Source organism: Microcaecilia unicolor, chromosome 2 (assembly GCF_901765095.1).
Source record: "Microcaecilia unicolor chromosome 2, aMicUni1.1, whole genome shotgun sequence".
In the NCBI taxonomy this organism is placed as follows: Eukaryota; Metazoa; Chordata; class Amphibia; order Gymnophiona; family Siphonopidae; genus Microcaecilia; species Microcaecilia unicolor.
Genome location: NC_044032.1, coordinates 208,276,493 through 208,293,945, shown reverse-complemented (window position 1 = coordinate 208,293,945; position 17,453 = coordinate 208,276,493). Strand labels below are relative to the sequence as shown.

The 17,453-nt window shown below is 40.2% G+C and overlaps 1 protein-coding gene across 1 annotated transcript in view; it reads right to left on the bottom strand.

Annotated features, from left to right (window-relative positions):
- NTRK2 (neurotrophic receptor tyrosine kinase 2) overlaps positions 1-17,453 on the bottom strand; it is a 498,274-nt gene that overhangs the window by 190,961 nt on the left and 289,860 nt on the right. The window lies entirely within an intron of this gene.

Here is a 17,453-nt window from a genome sequence, read left to right as displayed (position 1 = left end):
AGTAATGGTGTAGACTTGTGGGCAGTGGGTTTTGAGGGGGATTTGGGGGGCTCAACACATAAGGGAAGGGTGCTATGCACCTGGGAGCTCTTTTACCTTTTTTTTTGTTTTTGTAAAAGTGTCCCCTAGGGTGCCCGGTTGGTGTCCTGGCATGTGAGGGGGACCAGTGCACTACGAATCCTGGCCCCTCCCACGAACAAATGCCTTGGATTTATTCGTTTTTGAGCTGGGCGCTTTCATTTTCCATTATCACTGAAAAACAACAACGCCCAACTCACAAATTGTCGAATAAAACATGGACGTCTATTTTTTTCGAAAATACGGTTCGGTCTGCCCCTTCACGGACCCGTTCTCGGAGATAAACGCCCATGGAGATAGACATTTTTGTTCAATTATGCCCCTCTATGTCACGCAATGTGAGCCAGTTAGCCACTATTGGCTACATTCTATATATGTCGTCTGAAAAATCCACGCAGAAAAAAAATATGCCTAGGCATATTCTCTAAAGTATGCCTAAATTTTATAGAATAGGCTTACATTTCTCACGGTATATAGAATACACCAAGCACCTCTCCATGTGACAAAATTTGGTTGCAGCAATTTACATAAATCCTGACACCTACATTAGGTGCAATCCCCCAGATTCTATATAGCATGCCTAGAGATTGGTGCCAAAATCAGCACGGATTCTATAACAATGTGCATAATTTAACAAGCTTAACAAGCTAATGAGCGCTGATAACAGTACTTAACAAGTAATAATGAGTACTAATTGGCACTGATTAGAATTTAGGCGCACAACTCGCTAAGCATATTCTGTAACGATGTGTGCCGAACTTCTAATATGTGCAGCAGGCAAAAAGGGGCGTGGTTATAGGTGGGGAAATGGGCCTTTCATGGGCGTTTCAAAATTTATACACGTAGTTATGAAATATGGCCCAGTCCACATAAATCTATGCACCGGAATTTACGCCACATTTTTGTTGGTGTAAATAGATGCACCAAGTTTTTAAGTGCTGAAATATCAACTAAGGTTATTCTATAATCATCGCCAATTATAGAATACGCTTAGTCGATGTTTTAGGTGCCATATATAGAATCTCCCCCTAAGTGTGCAAACCACATGACCTCTCTCAAGGAGATATTGCTGTTGTGGCTTTGGTTAGGGTTGGGGAGAGGCAGTGAAGTCGTCCGCTGTCAGTGTGTGAGGACAGAGGTATGAGAGAGCGGTGCTGGTAAAATCCTGCAGAAACCATATGACACGCATGCTGGATTTGAAGACTGATCTGCTGTACCTCTACCATCCCAAATAAGTGTCTGGTTAAACTGCTCACATTAACCCCCAGTGACAAACATTCTGCCATCTCTTTAGCTCTAATCACCTAAACCAGGGCTATAATACAGAGCCTTGCTGGAGACATTAGAGCTTGAATCTAGTTCATCAATGTTTTCCCTCCCAAAGATGCCTTATTCTCTGCCCCAGATACGGTACTCTCTTCTCATCCCACAGGAATGTATAATATAAGAACATTACTAAATAATGATAGTATAATCTAATTACTTGGAATAAGAGGGTTCTAAAATACAATGAAAAGTAATGGAATTAAAAATTATTCAGCATTGTAGTTTCCTTGCATGACTAATGAATTTGGATATAATAAGGAGGAAAAAAAAATTAAGATATAAATTGAACAGTTCCAGATAAGTCTATGCATAGTTGAAAAAAATTCTGTACATACAATAGTGACTGATTGACTCGGTGCTTTTTGGAGCCAGAAACCTCTGCTGCCTACTTACAAAAGCACAGTAACCCTCACTAACTAGGGTCACATAATCTTTGCCATGTATTAACACGCATGCGTTGGTGAATCAGCCTTATTAAATATAATCCTGTGCTAATTAACACGCATGTTAACCTGCATCAAAGTTAGAACAACTTACATTAACTTAGCCCAGGTTACAGCGTTTTAGTTAATAAGCCTGCTTATGCAGTAAATATATGGCATGAATGTTGCATTCGATTTGAATCAGATGCTCATGGATGGGATTTTGCATGTAAATTTAGGGGAATATTACGAAATAATGCTTGTCTTCACACTCACTTTCAAACCCTGCTAATGCTCTCTCATGATCATAGTCTATGACTTTTAGCTCAGATGCAGTCGTGTATATTTGCACAAACTTTGGTTTTCACAGTTTCATAATTTGTCACACCTATTAGTCTTGTGAAACACTTTTTTAAGTTTAGTTCTTTATTGTCACAGACTGTGCAGAAAGGACAAGCCTAAAAGTTGCATGGGCCTTCTCTTTTTGATCTTCTTCTGCCTCTCATTTCTCTCCGTCTTCTCTCAAACATCATTCTTAAATTGCTTTTATTTTCTGTTCCTCACTCTCCAGCATCACTTCTTCTCCTAGTCCCATAACTTTAAACAAACTTCTTAGTCATTAAAGATAGATTTCAGCCCTTTCACTGAATTTCACCATCTATATATCTTAATGTATTCATTCAATAATGTTTCAAAACTTTAGGAAAATGTAGATAAATTACATCAGTCATGTTTCCCATAATAAGTGTGCAGTCTACATTGTTAATCTGAAAGGACCTGCTTTTCTTAATTATATGCTGATTTTTGCTAATCATTCTTGTCCTATCATAGATTACAATGTTTCCATTTTTATAATAGCACTAGTAAAAAAGCCCCGTTTCTGATGCAAATGAAACGGGGGCTAGCAATGTTTTCTTCTGTGTGCATGTGGGAGTGTGTGTGTCCCTGCCCTCTGGCCTCTCTCCCCTCCCCCCTCTGAGTCCTTCACTGTTACAGAGCCAGCGATTTGATTTCGTGCTCTGCTGTTTTCCTTCACTGACTGTGTTACAGAGAGGGCGGGGCAGACACTCTTAGGGAAACCGGATATCTCGCCCCCTTCACACTTCTGGCTGGAGGCTTCATAGAACGTTGGTGTTGCTTTTTATATAGAGAGATTTGGTCGTTTACCCTAAAATTCTATAAAATGCATGCACAAATTTGAGCACTCATCCAATTAGTGTGTGCAATTTAATTAAATAATGATCCAATTAGCGCCAGTAATTGGGTGCTAATAAACTGTGCCTGTTCCGTTGGTGTGAACTTGGCAGAAGAATAAAATGGTTTTGCTGCAAAGATATTCTGTTCACAGCTACTGCTTTCTGACAGGGTCATAAAAATTAGACATGCTGGACAACTGATGGGTATAAAGCTTCCCGGCGTGTGACAAGCATAGACAGACCAGCAGTAGTGTAGATGCCATGACCTGTACTAGCTGGTGATGAATGTGTTGGCCATCATTATTGACAAGAAAATGAAACACGGATGTGAGATTGAAGTGTAGTGGTAGAGCAGTGTCATTAATCAAATCCAGGAACATCTGTCATGAAGGGCAAAGAGATCCTGAAGGGGAAAAGAAAACAGTAGAAGCTGGGAGGGAAAAAATGATTTGGCAGCTTTATAACGCCTGATAAAACCAATGTTTTATAATGGTAGATTCTTATATCCAGGGAGCAGAATTCCCTCTTAAATAAAGCATAAAAGGTAAGATTTCTCTCCCACAGTAAAGTAAGCAACATTTTCCCTTGTCAAACAAGGAGGCAGATTGTGTGAAGCCATATATCCTAAGAACAAAAAACAATGAAAAACGCAGAGACAAACGTAATTTTGCCAGTCTTATCAGCAAGGTTAACTGCAAAGGAGCATAATCTATATCAATCACCTTCAAATTAGTGAAGAGGTTTGGATATTCACCTAGGGGTCCTATTATTAAGGTACGCTGAAAAGTGGCCTTTGCTAGTGTATACACGTGTATTGGATGAATGCAGGTCCATTTTTCAGCACACCTGCAAAAAAGGCCTTTTTTTTGGCTGAAAATGGATGTGTGGCAAAATGAAAATTTTACAAATCCATTTTGGGCCTGAGACCTTACCACCACCCATTCACTTAGTGGTAAGGTCTCACGCATTAACTGAGTGGTAACCATCAGCGCATGTACAATACTGATTACCGACCAGTTAGCGCCACGCGCCATAAAATAAAATATATTTTCTGGCGCGTGTTGTGAATGCAAGTAAAAAATGAAATTACGGCCAGGTCCATGTAGTAGCTGGGTGGTAGGTCTAAATTGGTGCTTAGTAAATGGGCCCCCTACTTTCTCAATGTAGTCCTTTTTGACTAAGGGTATGAAGTTCTCATATTATATTCCCAGATGCAGTTTCGTCAACACAGGTTCATTACAGGAGATTTTTGGAAGATATTTGTGGAAAATATTTTATATTGCTTCTTTATAAATGTGGAAGAAGACTGAAAGGGCAAAAATGTGTATTATGTTGCAAGCCAGTTATCAGAATTCCACAGAGGAAGACTACTGTTATCAAACTTACATACTCACTATTAATCTCAGATTTTGACAGAATAAGACAAACTACCTATTATTTGACTATACTTTATAAAAAACTGATGACTTAGGTCTTTTTGGATGAACTCTACTGTACTTAGGTTTGACAAGTAATATAAGATATTGACCCTGTTTTTAAATTTGGCCCTTATGACCCAAAACACCTTACGAAGCGAATTACATGAGCTGTGGAATTTGTGCAGTGAGTATAGAGACAAGGTGTTCCAAAACAGTTGGCATTTAAATAAAACACACTGTCATTCGAACTGACCAATCAGTGTCAAACACTCCTAAAACCCATAGGGCTATACAGTATTAAGTAAATATATCTATCATTATTCTTTTTGAAGCCAGACTATATGGAGATTATCACCCTGGGAACTGATTGGTACTCTATCAATCACCACACATTTAAGAGAGTCAAACACTAAGGGGCCCTTTTACTAAGGTGTGTTGAAAAATGGGCTGTGCTAGTGTAAGCTGTTTTGGGCACGCACATATCCATTTTCAGCGTGCCTGTAAAAAAGGCCTTTTAAAATTTTTGTTGAAAATGGATGTGCGGCAAAATAAAAATTGAAGCGTGCCATTTTGGGTCTGTGACCTTACCGCCAGCTATTGACTTAGTAGTAAGGTCTCACGTGTTAACTGTGCAGTAATTATCTACATATGTAGAATGACGATTACTGCCCAGTTTCTGCCGCGTGCCAGAAAATAAAAATTATTTTCCGGAATGCGCAGCGGACGAGCGTCAAAAATGAAATTACCACAAGGGCCACATGGTAGCCAGGCAGTAACTTCAAATTGATGTGCATTAGACGCGCATAGGCGCCTACGTGGCTTAGTTAAAGGGCTCCTATGAATATTATCTAAAGTGTAAGACAATTGGCTCATCAAGTTTTCCTCTTGTAATGCAATGCTTGTGTTCCATCATTCTTGTTTTAAAAGGTCTCCTAATATACATATATAACATACAAGGGCATTGCATGAAATATATTACATTGGAAAACTGGAAAGTAGTATAACATTGCTGATTAATACCCAGTCTAACTGTGGATCAGTCCATTGTTTAGATAATCTTTACAGTTTTGACGCTCTTAAATGTATGGTGATTGGAAGAATACCAGTGAGTTCCTGGGGTGGTGATCTCCATAAAGTCCTGCATAAAAAGGAATAATGTTTTATTTTATTTTTTTTTTTAATTTATTTGTTGCATTTGTACCCCACATTTTCCCACCTGTTTGCAGGCTCAATGTGGCTTACATAGTACCGTCAGAGGTGTTTGCCCAGTCGGTGGATAACAAATACAAAGTTGTATAGTGATTGTATGAAGTATAAGTGGAGGGTCGGAATCAGTGGTGTGCTGGAGCAGGCTCTCACAGGCTCGCAAGAGCTGGTTGTTAAGTTTTTAAGAATTTTGGGAGCCGGTTGTTAAAGTAGGGCCCTCCATGGCTACTTTAACAACTGGCTCCCAAAATGTGGGCTTGGGCCCTCTGCTGAATTATCTTTTACTTTGCTGGTGGGGATGCTGAGCCCTGCCAGCCATGTAAATAGACTACTGCTGCTCCCCGCTCCTTGTTTCCAGCTCTGGGCAGCAGGCTGGGACTTCTCGAGCATGTGAGAGAAGTTCCAGCATGCTGCTCAGAGCAAGACATTGGGAGTGGTAGCAGTCCATTTATTGGCTGCCAGCAAAGGTATGCCTAGCGTGCCCGCACGAAGGGAGGGACGAAAGAGAGGCAGATATTGCTCCTCCCCCCCCCCCCCCCCCGGCCACCCATTGCCCTTCCAACTGCAGAGCTGGCTACGTCCGGAGAAAGAGCCTGTTGTTAAAAATTTACCAGCACACCCCTGGTCGGAATGGATGAAGATTGCGTGTTGTCCTGTTCGATCATAGTCACGCTGTGTTGGTAGGTGAAGAGGGTTATGTGGGGTCGTTGGGGTAGGCCTTTTTATTTCCTTAATACTGTAGAGTCCTATAATTTGGAAATGTTTTTGAATTGGGTTTTCTATGTTTTAGGAGCTTTTGATACTGACTAGTCAGTTTGAACAACAGAGTCTTTTATTTTTAAATGGCAACCGTCTTGAAACAGTTTTTCTTTATATTCACGTCACAGATTCTCCTGATTCATCTTTAAGTGAAACAATTTACACTTGGGGAAATTTTGAAGCCACGGGTGCATCTTCATGAGATAAGTGAATTATTATGGAAACTTTATTATGATAATGATGGTTTAGTTTTACCCACTTTAGGCTGTACATTTTGTAACTGTGTTTACCTGTGAGGATACCCATTGTAAATCATCTGACAAGATTGTTTCTATAACTACCAGCTGAGCTTTATATTTGTTTTAACTAACAACATTCTTCTCCACTCTGTTGACACTGAACCAGTAATTATATTGGTTCACATAATTAAAATCATTGGGCATTTAAGATAGGAGTGACTGAACGCTGAGATCGTATGTCACTATATTTTTTATATAGTTTTTGAATTATTAAGCAATCACTTGGCTGTTTGGGGATTACAGCAAAACAGTATTAATTTTTGATCTAAAGGTTTCTACCACCTCTTTGTTTTGGATTATTTTTCCCTTAGAAAATATCCCAGCACACATGTATGTGAACATAAGTGCATATAAAAGAGATAGGGTTGGATCGGAGAATGCACATACAAGAATGCTTTCAGAGTTCCAAAAAAATATGAATGCGAGCTTTTGCAATACTGCACAAATTTGTGTGCATTATTTTCCTGAGTCAGCTTTTAAAGAGAAACACCCTTTGAAAACTGATGTGAAGTCTATTCACTTTTGTTTAAAAGTTAATCTAAGGGAGTGTCTCTTTGAAAAATGACTCAGGAAAATTATGCAGATAGATTAAAGCTTATCATTCTTTCCATCTCTGCCTAATCTCAACAATTTCTAATTTTAAGGTATTTGACCTAAATCAGAATTTATTTTATAGCCTATGATATCCCAGTAACTGTAAATCCCCTAAAATTGAAGCTCCAATTTTGTAATCTGTTCTGATTGAAGTTTAAAGGAAAATACTGAATGAGCGGAAGCATCTGCCTGGTTGAACATTAAAGGCATCAATCCAAATCATCTCAGATGATCACTATTTTTACCCATGCCCTATCTTGAGGCTGGTGCCTTAAGAACAGCAGAGCAGCTTAAGAAATATACTAACTGTTGTGTGCTGATTTACACCCACTGAAAATTATCCAGGTACTACCGATTTTCAAAGCATGTCCCCAAATATATATCCGGAGAAGTTAGGACTGACATTTATGCACGCTTCCTCGATGGAATGGTTATCTGGGTGCAGGCCCTGATTAACAGTGGAGGCCAGATGAATTCCAGCTGCACCTGTGCTTCAGTTAGGCACTAAGCAGATAGGACTGAATTCTATAAATGGTGCCTACAAAATTCAGTGTCAAAAAAATAACAGTAAGTGCTGTTCCCTAAACTGTGCATACCCCCACCCCCACCCCCATTTTTAAAAAGCTGTGCTAGCAGCTACCAGTGTGGTAAAGCTGACACAGCCCATTCAAAGTGAATGAGCTGTGTTGGCATTATTGCAAGGCTTTGTAAAAGGGGGGGGGGGGGAGTTAGATGCTGTTTACAGAATAGCCCTTAGTGAAAACATTTAGGCACAACCAGTTACACCAATGAAACCTTGGTGTGAATCTCCACACTTAAATTAGGTGTGAGTCCCCTCTATTTAATAACAATATGCGTAATTAATGGAGCACCCTTGATCTGCCCATGACGTGTTCATGGCCGCGCTGCCTTTTTGGCCCTACACCCAAATTTAAGTGTTTGTTAAGACCTCAATTATTGCAGCTAATTGACTCATTGTTCAATTAAATTGCATGGACCCAAATTTGCGTATGCAATTTTTAGTGCTTTTAATAAAATACAGGGAGCAGTGTCACAGCATGTTCATTGGCACTAAACATTTAGGTGCTGCTATCATGTCAGGACCTGGTGAATTTTTAGCTGCATTATCCCTTAACTTTATAAAAGTCACCACAAATGGTGTGTGTAATTTAATTGAATAATGAGCTAGTTAGTTCCAGTTGGTACAAATGGCTGTGCCTAAAGGCGGCCATTTTTTTCCTATGCAGGAGCGTGTTTATATCATGGAGCTAGAGCCTCTTCCCTGAGGAAGTTTTTTCGAAACCTGGCCAAGTCGACAGAGGTTCTCCTCTGGTTTAAAAGTTGCTGCCATTTGCAAAAAAAAGTAAAAGAAAAAAAGATAAGTGTTTATGTTCTACTACATATGTTTTTGAGATAAGTTAAAGCTATGCACTTCTTGAATTATTACTTCCACTGAGGATTCATATGAGAAAATCACTAAAGGGTGGTCTTATGAAGATTTGCGCCACAACCATTGCTCAATTGAGCAAGGAACACTGTGTTCCAATGGTGTGAGTTGCAGTAATATCTGATGATCCCCGGAGAAAGAGGATGATATTTTATTGTATGGTTGAAGTTGATTAAAGTTCTATCATAATACTACTCCTGTTTAAATCTAGTTAAGATATCTGTGATGTTATAACATTACACTCCATATTGTGCCTAAAGTTAGGCATGATTCCCAGTCACACGTGCTATTCTATATACCGCACCTATTAAAGCCATGCTAGCGATTCCCACGTGGCAAATGAGAGGAAGCCCATAGGAATTGAATGGGCTTTCTCTCATTTGCCGCACAGAGAATCGGTAGCGCGGCTTTGTAAAAAAAGCCCTATAAGCGTAGTTTATAGAATAGTGCTTTTTTCATCACCAATTTTTTTTAGGAGCCATATATAGAATTTAGCCCTATCAGTTATACATATAGGACTAGATTCTAATTATATCACGCTTAAAAAATTGGCGCTGAAATAAAGTACGCCTAGGCATATTTTATAGAATAACCTAAATTTCCATGTAGTTTATAGAATATATATCCATGCAACTAAATTTAGTTGAGGGAAGGTCCGCCAAGCAAAACTTGGTATAAATGCTGATGCCTAAGGGGTCCTTTTACTAAGGTGCGCTGAAAAATGGCCTGCACTAGTGTAGGCGCGTGTTTTGGATGCACGCAGTTCCATTTTTCAGCGTACCTGTAAAAAATGCCTTTTTTTTATTTTGGCCGAAAATGGACGTGCGGCAAAATGGAAATTGACACATGTTCATTTTGAGTCTGAGACCTTTCCACCACCCAATGACTTAGTGGTAAGGTCTCACATGTTAACCCGGTGGTAATGGTCTATGCATGTACAATGCCTTTTACCACCCGGTTAGCGCCACATGCCAGAAAATAAAAATTATTTTCCAGCGCACGTGATAGTGGACAAGCATAAAAATGAAATTACCACCTGGGCCACGCTTTAGCCAGGCAGTAATTCCAAATTGATGTGCATTGGGTGCACGTAGGCACCTATGTAGCTTAATAAAAGGGACTGTAAATTAGGTGTGGACCAGGTGTATTCTGTAACAATGCACATAGATAGAAGAAACATGCGTATCCCGCCCATTCCACCCCATGGCCACGCCCCTTTCCAACTATGTAACTTAGAATTTAAATGCATCACATTATAGAATACAATTAGAGAGTTCTGTGCAAAACTTCTAATGTCAATTAGTGTCAATAATTGCTTGATAAGGGCAATTATTGGCACTGATTGACTTCTTAACTAATTAAGTTGTGTGCGCAAATCCAGAATACGACTGTATTTGCGCTTGCAACCTAAGTTGTGCTATATCGAATCTGGGGAATAGGGCCGATTTCATATAGTTGCATGCATAAATTTATGACTAGGATGCAAATTTGGGTAAGTTATAGTTGTGCGCCTAACTTGTTAAATTAGGCGCCAATTGGCCTTAAGTATCAATTAGCCCTTAAGGGATAAATTCTATATATGGTGCATGAAAAATCCATACAGTAAAAAAATACACTTAGGCATATTCTCTAAAGCATGCCTAAATTTTATAGAATAGGCTTAAATTTCTGTGCAGGATATAGAATACACCAAGCAGCTCTCCACATGACCAAATTTGGTCTCATCCATGTTGTACTTCGCGGAAATCCCGATGCCTAATTTAGGTACAGAGTGGGTTCATCCTATAACAAAAAGCATAGATTTAAGAAATGACCATGCCCTACCCATGGTCATGCCCCTTTTTCAACCATGCGACTTAGAATTTAGGTGCACCAAGTTACAAAATACACTTAGCGAGTTGTGCACGCAAATCTTAATTAATGCCAATTAGTGCTGATAATTGCTTGTTAGCATCCAATTAACAGCACTGATTAGCTAGTTAACCAATAAAGTTACGTACATTGTTATAGAATACGCGTCATTTTCCAAATGGAATTTAAAGAGCAATATATATATATATAGAGAGAGAGAGAGAGAGAGAGAGAGAGAGAGAGAGAGAGAGAGAGAGAATTTCCTGGGTTAGCACTTAAATGCTATAATGCACTACTATAAAGAGGACAGGCACGTGGGCAGATCAGAGGCGTGCCTTGTAATTGCATGGGTAAGTTACAGAATGATATCTCTTACACATGCAACTGTCATCTTTACACCTGACCTTCTACACCAGCCTCTGACATGGAAAACATGCTTATGCCTAAAGTTAGGCATGCACATGTCGACTTATGCTCTATTCTATAACAGCAATTTTCCCACAAAATTCCTGTTATAGAATTGGTGCTTAGTGCCCATTTTTAAAAATTATTTTTGGAGCATTTTCTTGAATTTACTCCAAAGTGGTGATAGTCAGTTGCTATCCATATAGTTAAGCAGTTTAAGTTAGGACAAAGAAACAACTTCTTAACTTCAACCATAAAGCTATATTTATACCAGCTAAATATTGCCAATAAAATAATGGTGGCGAGCACTTAATGCTGCTGCCTATCCAGATAGTAATACTGAAGTGTTATCATAAGAACATAAGTGTTGCCATACTAGGACAGACCGAATGTCCATCAAACCCAGCATCCTGTTTCCAATAGTGGCCAATCCAGGTTAAAAGTACCTGGCAAGATCCCAAAACAGTACAATACATTTTATGCTGCTTATCATAGAAATAAGCAGTGGATTTTCCCCACATCCATCTTAACAATGGCTTATGGACTTTTCTTTTAGGAAGTTAGCCAAATCTTTTTTAAACCCCGCTAAGCTAACTGCTTTTACCACATTGTCTGGCAACGATTTCCAGAGTTTAATTACACATTGAGTAAAGAAATATTTTCTCTGATTTGTTTTAAATTTACTACTTTGTAGCTTTATTGCGTGCTCCCTAGTCCTAGTATTTTTGGAAAGAATAAACTAGCGATTCACTTCTACCCATTCCACTCCACTCATTATTTTATAGACCTCTATCATATCTCCCCTCAGCCATCTTTTCTCCAAGCTGAAGAGCCCTAGCCGCTTTAGCCTTTCCTCATAGGGAAGTTGTATCATTCCCTTTATTATTTTTGTTGCTGTTCTCTGTACCTTTTCTAATTCCACTATATATTTTTTGAGATGCTGGGACCAGAATTGCACACAATATTTGAAGTGCAGTCACACCATGGAGTGACACAAAGGCAGGGGAAATGGGACTTGATATATTGCCTTTCTGTGGTTTTTGCAACTACATTACTCATCCTCATTTCTATTTTCCGTTCCTTTCCTAATAATACCTAACATTCTATTTGCTTTCTTAGTCGTCAGTACACACTGATCAGAAGTTCTTAAGGAATTGTTTCATTTTCACAATCCTTCTTTATTGTTCACCCCACAGTGCAGTCCCTGAGATAGCAATTGAGAGAACGCTGAACTCCTAGTACCCTTTGTTATGAATGCTTGTTATGGATCTTTTAAGGGAATGTTACCACCAATTGTCACATGGAGGAAACACGGGTACCTCTTAGGAAGGAAATGGTTCACAACCTTAGGAATCAGTATCCAAGGAGTCTCTGTTGTCACTGATGAGTATTTCAAGAGCATTATGGATACATTTCCTCAAGTGTTCTCTGAAGTATTAGGAACTTACAAGGGACCAACAGTTTCACTCCACCTGAACCTAGTCATTGTACCCATTCATATGAAGGTCAGGAATGTGCCTTTTGCACTAAGACTCCTAAGAAAGGTTTCTTAGCCACAACATGGCCTGTGTCGAGTCGTTGTATTACTTTGAAGAATTTTATTAAAGGAGACAAGTGCACTTGATTTTCTTTGTCACCACCACTGTTTCTTGCATTGTGTTGTGAAGTGTGGAGTTTTGTTCTTATGTCCATTGTACCAGTGCTGAAGCAAAATGGAAATGTATGTATTAGTGGAGATCAGTCGTAACAAGATCATCTGCACCTCAAGCTTGCTGTTAACCACCTACTTGCCACTGTTGCTGGAGGAAAGGTCTTTATAAAAATTGACCTTGCTATAAGCCTTCCAGCAACTGATTATAGATGAAGACACTGAGGATGCCTAGACATTCGTTACTCGTTGAGGAGCTTTCCAAATTACACTTCTCCAGTTCAGAATCTCTTGTCGCACTAGACATCTTCCAATCCGTCTTAGGTACTTTTGGCTGGAATTTCAGCTGTTGCACCTTATTTTGATGGTGTTTTGGTCAAGGGAGTATCAGAGGATGAAAACTCTGTACAATTTAGAGAAATCCTATGTTGTTTGGGAAGTGAGACATTTGAGTGATTGTCTCACTTATTCTGTCAGAGCCTCCTCTGTGTGAGGAGGATGCTCTTTACTCATTAAGGGTTGAGACTGATGTGAAGGCCTTCAGAATCACCAGTTGAGCATAGGTACCTGAAGAGATCTCAGCACAAATGGTGCAGGCCAATGGATCTGGAGGATTACATCACCTGGGGGAGGGATGCTCTCTGTGCAACAGGGGGAGCTCTAATATATAGAATGATCTGTGCCAAATATTCTCTCGTTTGGATGATCCTGTTTTTCTCACTTCTTTGGGTGTGCAGCTTCCACCCGTGGGTGCTAGTGTATATAATAAAGGCTCGTGAAATAGTTTCTGGCTCCACCTAATATTCTACAATATGAAAACAGGCTCACCCATATGACCTCATTAAAAATTTGATTCTAGAAGTTCAAGCTCAGACAAAGGAGAATTTTTTTCCCTCTGAGCAAACACACATGTGCCAAGGGAACGGAAGAGACAAAAAAGCAAGCTATGGAAAGACCTCAAGTATGTTTAACAAAGAATGCTTCCCTTATGGAAATTCTGATACATCCTCTGTGAAACACAGGCACTAGATACTGTATATGGGTGCTTTTGTATACACATAACTTTAGTACATTTTCAAAAAGAAACTAAGTAGTTTCTCTTTAAAACGTTACTAAATCTTCTGCAAGCACCACAATACCCACTATGACAGCATGGCTAATGGCTGGCTGCTGACTTCACACAAATGTGACAGACACACAGATTGTAGGCAAAAGTCAAAATACTTTTATTTATGTACATACAAGGAGAATAATCAGCCCTGTTTCCTCACAGGATTGGTACTTCCAATTCAAGTCTCTCAATCACAGTCCTAATTCCAGTAGCCTGCCCGGGCTTGGCTGCAATATGCTATAACTTCCTTTATAACCAAAGTTCCAATAGCCAAGGGATAATTAGCTTATCCTGGTACTCTTCAGTTATCTGACTTGTGATCACACAACCCTGGAATCATAAACTTAAGACTTCTTATCACAGAAGAATGCAAGGGTTGGAGCTAGGGCCACTCCTCTTCCCTGGAGCTCTCCTCAAGTATTGCAGCCAAGCCATCCTCCTGGAGACCTTTTCCCTTGGGGCCTCTCTGATCCACTCTGCTCCAGGGCATTTAATCACCTCCCGGCCTGAGGCCCTGCCCTCTATCAGCCTCTCACATGTCAGGTTAGTGCCATCTGCCATAAGGTGGCTAAACTGCAATCTCAGTGAGGGAGTGATCTTAGGGACACTTGCCGCTATATCACTCACTCCCTCACACCCACATATTATGCAGCTATCATATCATACCAGGTACAATGTGCAGGACATCAGAAACAGAATGAAGCCTTCGCGGGAAGAAGAGGACCTCCTTGGCTGGCAGGGATTGGGGTCCCCCACCAGCAAAGGTAGTCCACGGCGATGGCAGGGGAGGGTTGGTGGTGGGAGGGGGGTCGAGAGGGTCGTTGGCAGGGGTCATCAAAGATGGCGGCGGTGGCGGGGAGGTCAGCAATGGCGGGGGGGTTGGCGGTGGCGGGGGGGGGTCAATAATGGCTGGGGGGGTTGGCGCCACAGGGAGGGGCTAAAATTGCCCCTTCACCTCTGGACCCCCCTCCTGCCGAAGTCTGGCTACGCCCCTGGCGGAAGGCATGTGCTTAACTTCCAGTATTCTGGAAATTACTTATGTAAGCGGGAACCCTACCCATGTCCCAGTCATGCTCTGCCCATGTACGTAATCCCTCACATTTACTTGCTATACTACTTAAGGAACGGTGCTTAGGTGCCCTGTTGGCACTTTTACAGGTAAGTGTACATTTACATGCATAAGTCCTAGTACTCAAAAGGAGTGCATGAATGTGGGCATCTAGATTATAGAATTGCCCTTTATGGACCAGATTCAATAAATACTGCCAAAAAATCAGCACCGAAAAAATAATTCTATAAACGATGCTGAAAGTAAGGCGCTGTTTATAGAATCCACTTAGCACCTAACTTTTTTAGATGCAAGGATTTACACCAAGTAAAGCCTGGTTTAAATCCTCACATCTAAATTAGGCACGGATCCCCATTATTCTATAACAGCGAGCATAAATTCTAGGAACATCCCTGGCACCCATGTCCCTCCCATGGCCATGCCCCCTTTTCAGAACCATGCACAAAATATACACGTGGATCCATGCGACTAAAAATGCACACATACATTTCAAATAAGGCCAATTAGTGCCGATAATTGATTATTGGAACTAATTTGCTTGTTATTCTATTAAATTACATGTGCAAATTGGGTACATGCCTAAATTTGCATGTACAAATTTAAGCGCCATTTATAGAATTTTGTACATTTGCAAATTCTAAATATGCATGCAGTTTACATGCCTGACTCAAGCCCATTTTCTGAAATGCTTGTATTCTGATCAGCAAAAATATGACCACCAAGTAAAAGCAGGTGGATGTATATAGCCATTCTGCATCTGTACAATACTGTCAACCCTTTATTTATTTATTTAAAAATGTATGACCCACTCTATCTTAAAAATTTTAGACAGGATACAAGTAAAAACATACACAATAATAATAATAATAATTTAAAAACTCAATACAAATAACACTATCAAATAACATCAAAAGCCTTGCAATTTAGCCTCCAAATGCTGCTACTGAAGAGAAAGGAATACTAAATACCACCAAAAGCTAGTTGAAATAGATATGTCTAGTCAGCTAAATCCTTAGGAGTTATTTTACAAAGGCGCACTGAAAAATGGCTTGCGATAGTGTAGACGCGGGTTTGGGGCGCACGCCAGTCCATTTTTAGCGTGCCTGTAAAAAAAGGCCTTAAAAATTTTTTTGACGAAAATGGACGTGCGGGCAAAATGAAAATTGGGTCTGAGACCTTAATGCCAGTCATTGACCTAGTGGTAAAGACTCACGTGGTAACTGGGCAGTAATGACCTACGTGCACCAAATGCCACTTGGCGTGCGCCCATTATGCACGCCTGAAAATAAAAAATATTTTTCAGACACACGTATCGGACGTGCACCAAAAATGAAATTACTGCAAGAGCCACACTCTACTTGGGAGGTAACTCCATTTTGGCGCATGTTGGGCGTGCATAGATGCTTACATGGCTTAGTAAAAGGGCCCCTTAGCTTGCTAAATTATTCTGAAAATTGTCCTCAGGTGAAAACAGTTTATGGGATCTTCTAAAATGAGTTCATATCTAAAAGTGTGCATAATGTAAGCTGGTACATACTTGCCCAGTAGACGTGCTCAGGAGCACAGTTTGGGTGGTACATGACAGCAGCTGGCCTTACAGAATTTAAAGGGGGTTTGGACAGATTTCTGAGGGAAAAGTCCATTGAACATTATTTTTTTTTTTTTTTTTTGGGGGGGGGGGGGGGGGGTTACCGGGTTCTTGAAGCCTGGATTGGCTGCTGTCGGAGACAGGATGCTGGGCTTGATGGACCCTTGGTCTTTTCCCAGTATGGCGGTGCTTATGTACTTATGTACGTGGATTTACACCCATATATTTGCAATCACGTGTATTGCACACACATAAATTTGCACTTGCTCATGAGTGGGTGTAATGTCCACTCCCTCAACCTAGCAATAGGCAGGATGTATGTCAGTATTTGAGAAGACACTTAGGTATCCTATTAACTTAATCTAATCTTATCTGAGATTTATAGACTGCACTAGTCCCAGCGTGAGGTTCAAGGCGTTTCACAAAATAATATAACTCAAACAATATAAGGAATTACAAAAATACATAGAACAATAACAATGTAGAACTTAAAATCTACTAAACAAAAAAGTTTTCAGGGGTCCTTTTTACTAAGCTACATAAGCGTCTACGCACACCCAACATGTGCCAAAATGGAGCTACCACCCGACTACCACGCGGCTCTTGCATTAACTTCATTTTTGGCGTGCGTCCGATACACGCATCTAGAAAATATTTTTTATTTTCGTGCGTGTGTAACGGACGCTCACCAAGTGGCATTTGGCGCACGTAGGTCATTACCGCCCAGTTACCGCATGAGTCTTTACCGCTAGGTCAATGGCTGGCAGAAAGGTCTCAGACCCAAAATGGACGCACGGCAATTTTCATTTTGTTGCACATCCACTTTCGGCAAAATTTTTAAAAAGACCTTTTTTACAGGCACGCTGAAAGATGGATCGGCGTGCACCCAAAACCCGCGCCTACACTACCGCAAACCATTTTTCAGCACGTCTTTGTAAAAGGACCCCTTCAGTTTTTTACTCAACTATGAAAATTCACCTCAGAGCAAATATATATATAGGAAGAGCATTCCAGATTGTAAATGCTCAAAAACAGG